The sequence below is a fragment of the Cibotium barometz genome, chromosome 16 (assembly GCF_041138505.1).
Source record: "Cibotium barometz isolate CiBa-2024 chromosome 16, ASM4113850v1, whole genome shotgun sequence".
In the NCBI taxonomy this organism is placed as follows: Eukaryota; Viridiplantae; Streptophyta; class Polypodiopsida; order Cyatheales; family Cibotiaceae; genus Cibotium; species Cibotium barometz.
Genome location: NC_141061.1, coordinates 25,331,313 through 25,338,027, shown reverse-complemented (window position 1 = coordinate 25,338,027; position 6,715 = coordinate 25,331,313). Strand labels below are relative to the sequence as shown.

Sequence of the window (6,715 nt, the reverse complement as noted above, 5' to 3'; positions counted from 1 at the left end):
AATCTCTTCATTCAGATCTGAGGGAGAAAGTGGAGTTGAAGAGGCCAGACACGTTTGAAGAAGCCTTGAGAATTGCTAGGGAGAAAGAGGAAGCTACAAATAATGGCTCAGAAGAAAAGGGAAGTTTAGGCTGAAGGAAGGCCAGCTGTGTGCTTGTTGGGGAGAGAAGAGAAAAAGGAGTTGCTCCAGTATTCCCAGTGGTGGTTACTGATCAGCTGATGCAGGGTATTAATCATTTGACTCAGTAGATGGAGAATTTGAACTTGAACCTATGTAAGGAGGCATAAATGCCCCTAGGGTAGGACACATGGATGGACTGAGAGGTAGGGAAAGAGAAGGACCAAACATGAATGTCCAGTGTTTCAACGTATAGAGAGGGTTCATGTATCTTCTTAGTGCCCTTACCCCAAGAGGATGGGAGGTTATATTTATACTTTGCCACTCAGAAGAGAATAAAGACAGGATGCTAGGAGAGGGGAGGAAATGCCAAATCGGCCCCGGTCCCACATGTTCAGCAGCCAAAAAATGGTCCCAGGCAGGAAGAGGTGAACCTAATTGGAGTGGTTGATCAGTATGATATTGCTAAAATATACAAGTGAATAGGGTGTGTATGGGAACAAGCCCTTGGTTAGAGGCTGCAAAAGAGAATGTGTAAATGTGAAAGAACCTGTGAAAAGGTGAGAAGAATCTACTGGGAGAGAATAAAGGGTAGCATGAGAAGGTTTAGGAAGTGTGGAGATATTCTGGGAGAGGTGGAGAGAATCAAGCAAAAGAGGTGGAGTGAATCAAGGAGAAATCAGTGGGATTAGATGCTTTGATGTAAACTCTATAAATTGAGGCATTGGCCTAATGAGAATTTGCTGGTTTTTGATTATCCATGCCTACATTAAGCTATTTGTCACATCTTAATTATCGTCTAATCACTTTATTAATGATATTGATTATAGCATTTGATCCACCATAGCTCGTCACATTTCTCTAATTTCAACATGGTATCAGAGCCATGCTTAGAATCCATCAGGTTTATGAGCCCATTATCTAATTAGTTAGGATTAGTAGATAATTAGAAATTAATCAAATTTTTAGTTATTTTTCAACTCATCTCTATACCCCCAGCTCTAGTGGAGGAGCTCTAGCTCCTTGCACACTCAACATTAGGCCAAACCCTTTTAACCCTAGCTAGCCATAACCCTTGTGCTCCAGCCAGTCGAAACAATGTAGCAAACTGCCGCGCCGGACGAAGGAGAAATCGCGATTTTCTGCAGTGCAGTTTTTTCTGATAAATTTGCAGATCTTGTCTTCATCCAATCAAATTGCTCTAATTCCTCATAGCTCCAGGGGTTTTCAAGCATGCTCTACAACATATAATCTAGAAGTGTAGAGATTGTTATTTTAAAATCTATGATTATTTTGATCAACCTACTATGTTTTGGATACGAAGTTAGAATTCAATTTGATCAAGTCTACAGTGAGATCCAAGCTCTTCATCAAATCCGCAGGTGACTTTGGTAAAACAGAGATTAAGTATTCAATATTTGGTCAAATCTTGTGTTTCTTGGCTTAATCCTCTGCTAGACTCATTGCTATTGATGGCCTTGAAAGCATTTGAGCTCATTTGAAGTCTAAGGCACCAGATCTGGACTCCCCGCATACTCTGTTTTTTGCATACAAAAAGAGAATTAATTTATTAATCAGTGATTAATCAGTACTAATCACTGTATTTTGATACAATTGAGGGTTTAAATTAACCATTAGGTATCTGATACAGATCCCTATAACTTCAGATTGCAATTCGGAGTTGGTTTGATACTCCAACCATTCCGTACAAATTGGTTACCCTTGATTTAATGTAATTTCTAGTAAAATTGTGCTGATAAATTTGTGATAATCATCATTTTACATTTAACCCTTGATTAATACCTATAAATCTCACTCAAATTCAAGATTATTCACAGCCAGAGTTGCATTTGGAAATGTGCATAAGAATGAATGCTATACGCATTATATATTGGGCACATTACATCAGTGTAAATATGGGATCAGACACTGCCCTTGTCCAAAATAAAGCAAGAGGTAAGACCTCCCGCATAGATTTGGGTTTGCATTGCATAATGATACAAGATAAACATCAAAAGCCCAAAAGAACTGTCAAACAAACATTTAAACATGTTGCTCACATGATGGAGCAAGAAGACCTGACAGACAAGCTCATGGCCCCAGCCATGAAAGAAGAAGAACATATCTTTCCAAGAAGAAGATCCACACCGAGAAGAAGAGCTAAAGGAAGCATTGAAGGAAGACATGGACGCGTGAAGAGAAGCTGCCACAAGAAGACTGAAAAAAGAGGAAGACATGGACGCGTGAAGAGAAGCTACCACGACAAGAAGACTGAAGACAAGAGAAGATGTGAGGCTCCAAAGAGTAAGGAGCCATGTGAAAATATCTGAGAGAGAGAGAGAGAGAGAGAGAGAGAGAGAGAGAGAGAGACCCCACAACCCAATGTAACCTACCCCAACAAAGTAAAACCACCTCTGAGCCACCGATGATGTAGGCCACGTGGTAGATAGATGTATGTGTGAGCACTTTAGTCAAGGTCGCGGGCACTTGTAGTAGCTTTGGACACATAGAGAGAGAGTGTGTCAAGGACTATGAGTTTAAGGACTTGAGGCACTGGTCGCGAGCTATCAAGTAAGAGAGAAACTTGGTACAGGGTCCAAGTGTGCTAAGTTAACTTGAGGGGAGGTGTAGACACTGGTCGCGGACTATCAAGTAAGAGAGAAACTTGGTATAGGGTTTAGGTATTCTAGGAGTATTCACTTGAGGGGAGGTGTTGAAATATACAAGTGAATAGGGTGTGTGCGGGAACAAGCCCTTGGTTAGAGGCTGTAAAAGAGAATATGTAAATGTGAAAGAACCTGTGAAAAGGTGAGAAGAATCTACTGGGAGAGAATAAAGGGTAGCATGAGAAGATTTAGGAAGTGTGGAGATATTCTGGGAGAGGTGGAGAGAATCAAGCTAAAGAGGTGGAGTGAATCAAGGAAAAATCAATGGGATTAGATGCTTTGATGTAAACTCTATAAATTGAGGCATTGTCCTAATGAGAATTTGCTGGTTTTTGATTATCTATGCCTACATTAAGCTATTTGTTAATTACTCACTAATTACTTTATTAAAATAAAAATTTGTTGATTTTTGATTATCCATGTCGACATTAAGCTATTTGTTAATTACTCACTAATTATATCTTAATTATCATCTAATCACTTTATTAATGATGTTGATTCTAGCATTTGATCCACCATAGCTCATGATCACATTGCTCTAATTTCAACAGATATGACTAAAGGGAAGGGAGTTGATTCAGGAGAGTAGTACGTCAGAAGAAGAAGAGGAAATCAGCTTTACAAAAGCCTCAGAAACTGAAGAATTCAGTTGTGCTTCCATATGTGGACACACATAGCCTCATACGAGCTGCGCTCTCCTCCCGCCCTCTCTTTCAGCCTACCCACCATCTCTTTGCTGAACTGGAAAATCATCAGTTTCTTCTTCTCGGTATTGTTGCCCTTCTCTTCGACATCCTCAACCTCCGTAAGTTGCAGGGCGGCTTTCTCTGGTGACGGCTTGTCAATCTTCAGAAGGCTACGCGTATGGACTGGAGGCACAGAGACGAGTTCACCCCTTGCGCACTCCGCCCAAGAAATCATAAAATGCCATAGTGAGTTGCCGTCGCAAATGACATGGCTGTGTGCGATCCCAAGGGCAATGCTACCGCATTCGAACTTCGAAACCTGAATATATATGTATATATATATATTAGGAACCCAACGGAAAAAAAAAAATTAAAAGAGCAGCAGATCAGACTCGCGAGCGTGTGCGTGTGCGTACAATGTACTGGCAGTGGTGGGGGGATGGGGAAGAGAGAGGAGGGGATCCAGAGAGCCACAAATATTACTCAGACCTGGATGGATAAGGCAGGAGCCACACAATAGTCTTGAGGCATGACCCATGGAACGAGGTCCATGGGTCATGAAACGAGGTCCATGAAGAAGGGCTGAGTATCGAAGTTGGATTTCTGAAGGAGCAGGAGGAGGAGGCCCCTTCCACAACAGCACCCACATCGTTGCACTCCACTTCAAGCCTACCATCGCCGCCCTTGTGCAGCCTGCCTGCAAGAGGGTAGAAATGGGCGAGCACAGTGCCAAGGCTGCTCTTGAGCCAGTCCACCAGGAGAGGGTAGTCGTGTGGGGTACTGAGCCTGTAGAAGAGAAGCCTCCGGTTGTGGGGCATCTTCCGGCACACGATGTCGTCGGCCGAGAGGAAGAGGGAGTCTTGTGGAGACCGGGCTGCCGGCTTCACCATGCATTGCTGCAGGACGTGGACACGGGGTTGATCTCCTCCCATGATTGCAGCTGTCGTTGCAGCTCCTGATTTTATTTTTTGTGTGTTTTGTTGGCGGCTTGCTGATGATGGGTGTGTACAAGCTGTAGTAGCTCTTGCTACTGTGTTGGGAGCTTGGTGTGCGGGTATGTCCCTCACAGGGCGGCTGAGGGGCTCCTTCTTTTTATGCATGTGAAGCCTGCTGCTGCAGATTGCTGGCCCTTCGACGAAATCAAACGAAGAAACGTTCTCCCTCAATGTGAACCCTTCGACGAAATCAAACAACGTGGCCTCTACAATGTAGACTCTAAAGTCCTCTTCCGGGGCACGTGCTTCACTGCGGGGATTTTTCTTTTACTCCACGTGCATGCCCCCGTACGTCGGCGGGCACATGACGACCAGTGCATGCATAAACGTTGGCGACCCAAATGGGGAGAGCATGGGCACAAGAGGCGACAGAGAATGCCGGTGTCTGGGGGGACTGTGCCCGCCGACCAGTGCATGCATGAACGTTGGCGACCCAAATGGGGAGAGCATGGGCACAAGAGGCGACAGAGAATGCCGGTGTCTGGGGGGACTGGGAGGATATGAAACGATTGCGAGTTGAAGATGATGGGGAGAGGGAGAGAAAGAAAGCTTTGCCTGATTGGGTTATGGCAAGACTCAATGCGCAGATGCAGAGGGTTCAAACGAGAGAACACAAGGTATGTATAAAAGTTTCCCCGGAGCTCATTAGGAGTCAAGTTGGCCTCTTTTCTATGTGTAGTGTGATTCTGTTTTGCTCTAGTAAGCCCCCTTCTAAGGTTGATATTAGCAAATGGCTACAAGACGATGTCTTCCACCACGACAGGGTAGTCTCTTAGGTTTTTTACCTAGGTAAGGGGTTTTTCAATATTTTGTTCACCAAAGGGCTAGTCGTCTCTGAGTTATTGTCCAAAGCGCCATGGTTCATGGGGCATAGACATATACATGCTATTCCATTTGACCCTTTCTTTGGTGTGAATAAAAGCTTGCAAGAAGCCTGTCTCCTGTATTTGGGTAGAAATAGTAGGCTTGCCTCTCCCTAGCTTAGACCTACAGCAGTGAGCGAGATTGCATGTGCACTTGGGCCGGTCTTGCACTTTCCAAAAGATGAGGCGGGAGACCGCCAAGCAAACAATATGTGTATTTCGTGGATTACCATGGTGAAAAAACCCCTAAAACCCATTAGGGAGCATTTGGACATATTTTGGGCCTTTTACTAATGAAAGTAATTAGCAACGGACCAATAGGAATAGAGGATTGTGCACATTTGGTCTCCTTTGAATATAGAGAAGGAGACTAGGCTATAGGGAGGGAGACTAGGCTTTCAGTACTAATAATTACACTTGTCCCTTTAAAAAATTAGGGGGTTTAGGGTAGGTATGGTCCCACCATTTTCGTGGCTCAAAAAAGCCTTAAAATTTTGAAATTTTCGAGATCCCCCCAAAACTCACATTACCCATCTCAAATTTCATTGTAATCAAAAATTTCATTTTCAAGTCTGCTTTCCCTCTTGAACGTCCAAATTAAACTCTTCCTCCCTTCCTCTTCCATCACTATCTCATTTGCCCAACCCTAATGAAACCATCAAAGCCCGAAACCCTAAACTTTCTCCTCCATCTTAATCTCCCTCCCTTCTCGGAGCTCCATCTCTTTCATCTTCATGGCTCCCGTAAAACCCTAGTCTGCACATCTCTTTCCTTTTTACTAACCTTTCTACTCTAGCTTCCAAGAAGATATGGCCGCACCAAGAAGACCAAAAGATGAGATTGAGGAGATATCCTTGCACAACAAGAAGGACGATGATGGTGCTTGGGTGGGAGAGGCATTTCGTAAGAGCGCTTGGGTTTATCTACAGCCTGCTACAATCGGGCCTCACCGAGTTCGATGGCAAAATGTACTGGAGCACCATTGGAAAGGTTATTTATAAGGCTTCAAAAAGGCAAGCAATGGAAAACTAGTGGCCACTGTACAATATGTTTACACAGTATGAGATATCCATCTTCGCCAACAAACTCGATTTCCATACAATTGTAAGTATCGCAAGTAGAAAGGGGCATGTGAGATTTTTTGATAGAGATGTTTCAATCTAAGTCAACTTATTTCTTGTTTGTAGATATTTTTCCTTCAAACACGGTAGAGGAGCAGCCATTGGAAAGCCTTACCGTAACATTTCAAGCGTTGCATCATGCAGACATTGGTCAGGTAATGTTTTCTTGTAAAACAAGTGCAGAACTTCTTAAGCAAAAGGTCTTCTTTTATCGGCACTCCTATTTGGTTCCAAAGCAGGACCGTAGGTTTGGTAAGCTACAGATAA

General features: G+C 43.5%; 1 pseudogene across 1 annotated transcript; it reads right to left on the bottom strand.

Annotated features, from left to right (window-relative positions):
• Positions 1-3,428: 3,428 nt before the first annotated feature.
• On the bottom strand, positions 3,429-4,424 carry LOC147630487 (hydroxycinnamoyl-CoA:piscidic acid hydroxycinnamoyltransferase-like; annotated as a pseudogene). The gene is made up of 2 exons (XR_015267709.1): positions 3,959-4,424; positions 3,429-3,788 (listed from the first exon to the last, which is right to left on the bottom strand). The product of XR_015267709.1 is annotated as a hydroxycinnamoyl-CoA:piscidic acid hydroxycinnamoyltransferase-like (transcript).
• Positions 4,425-6,715: the final 2,291 nt, after the last annotated feature.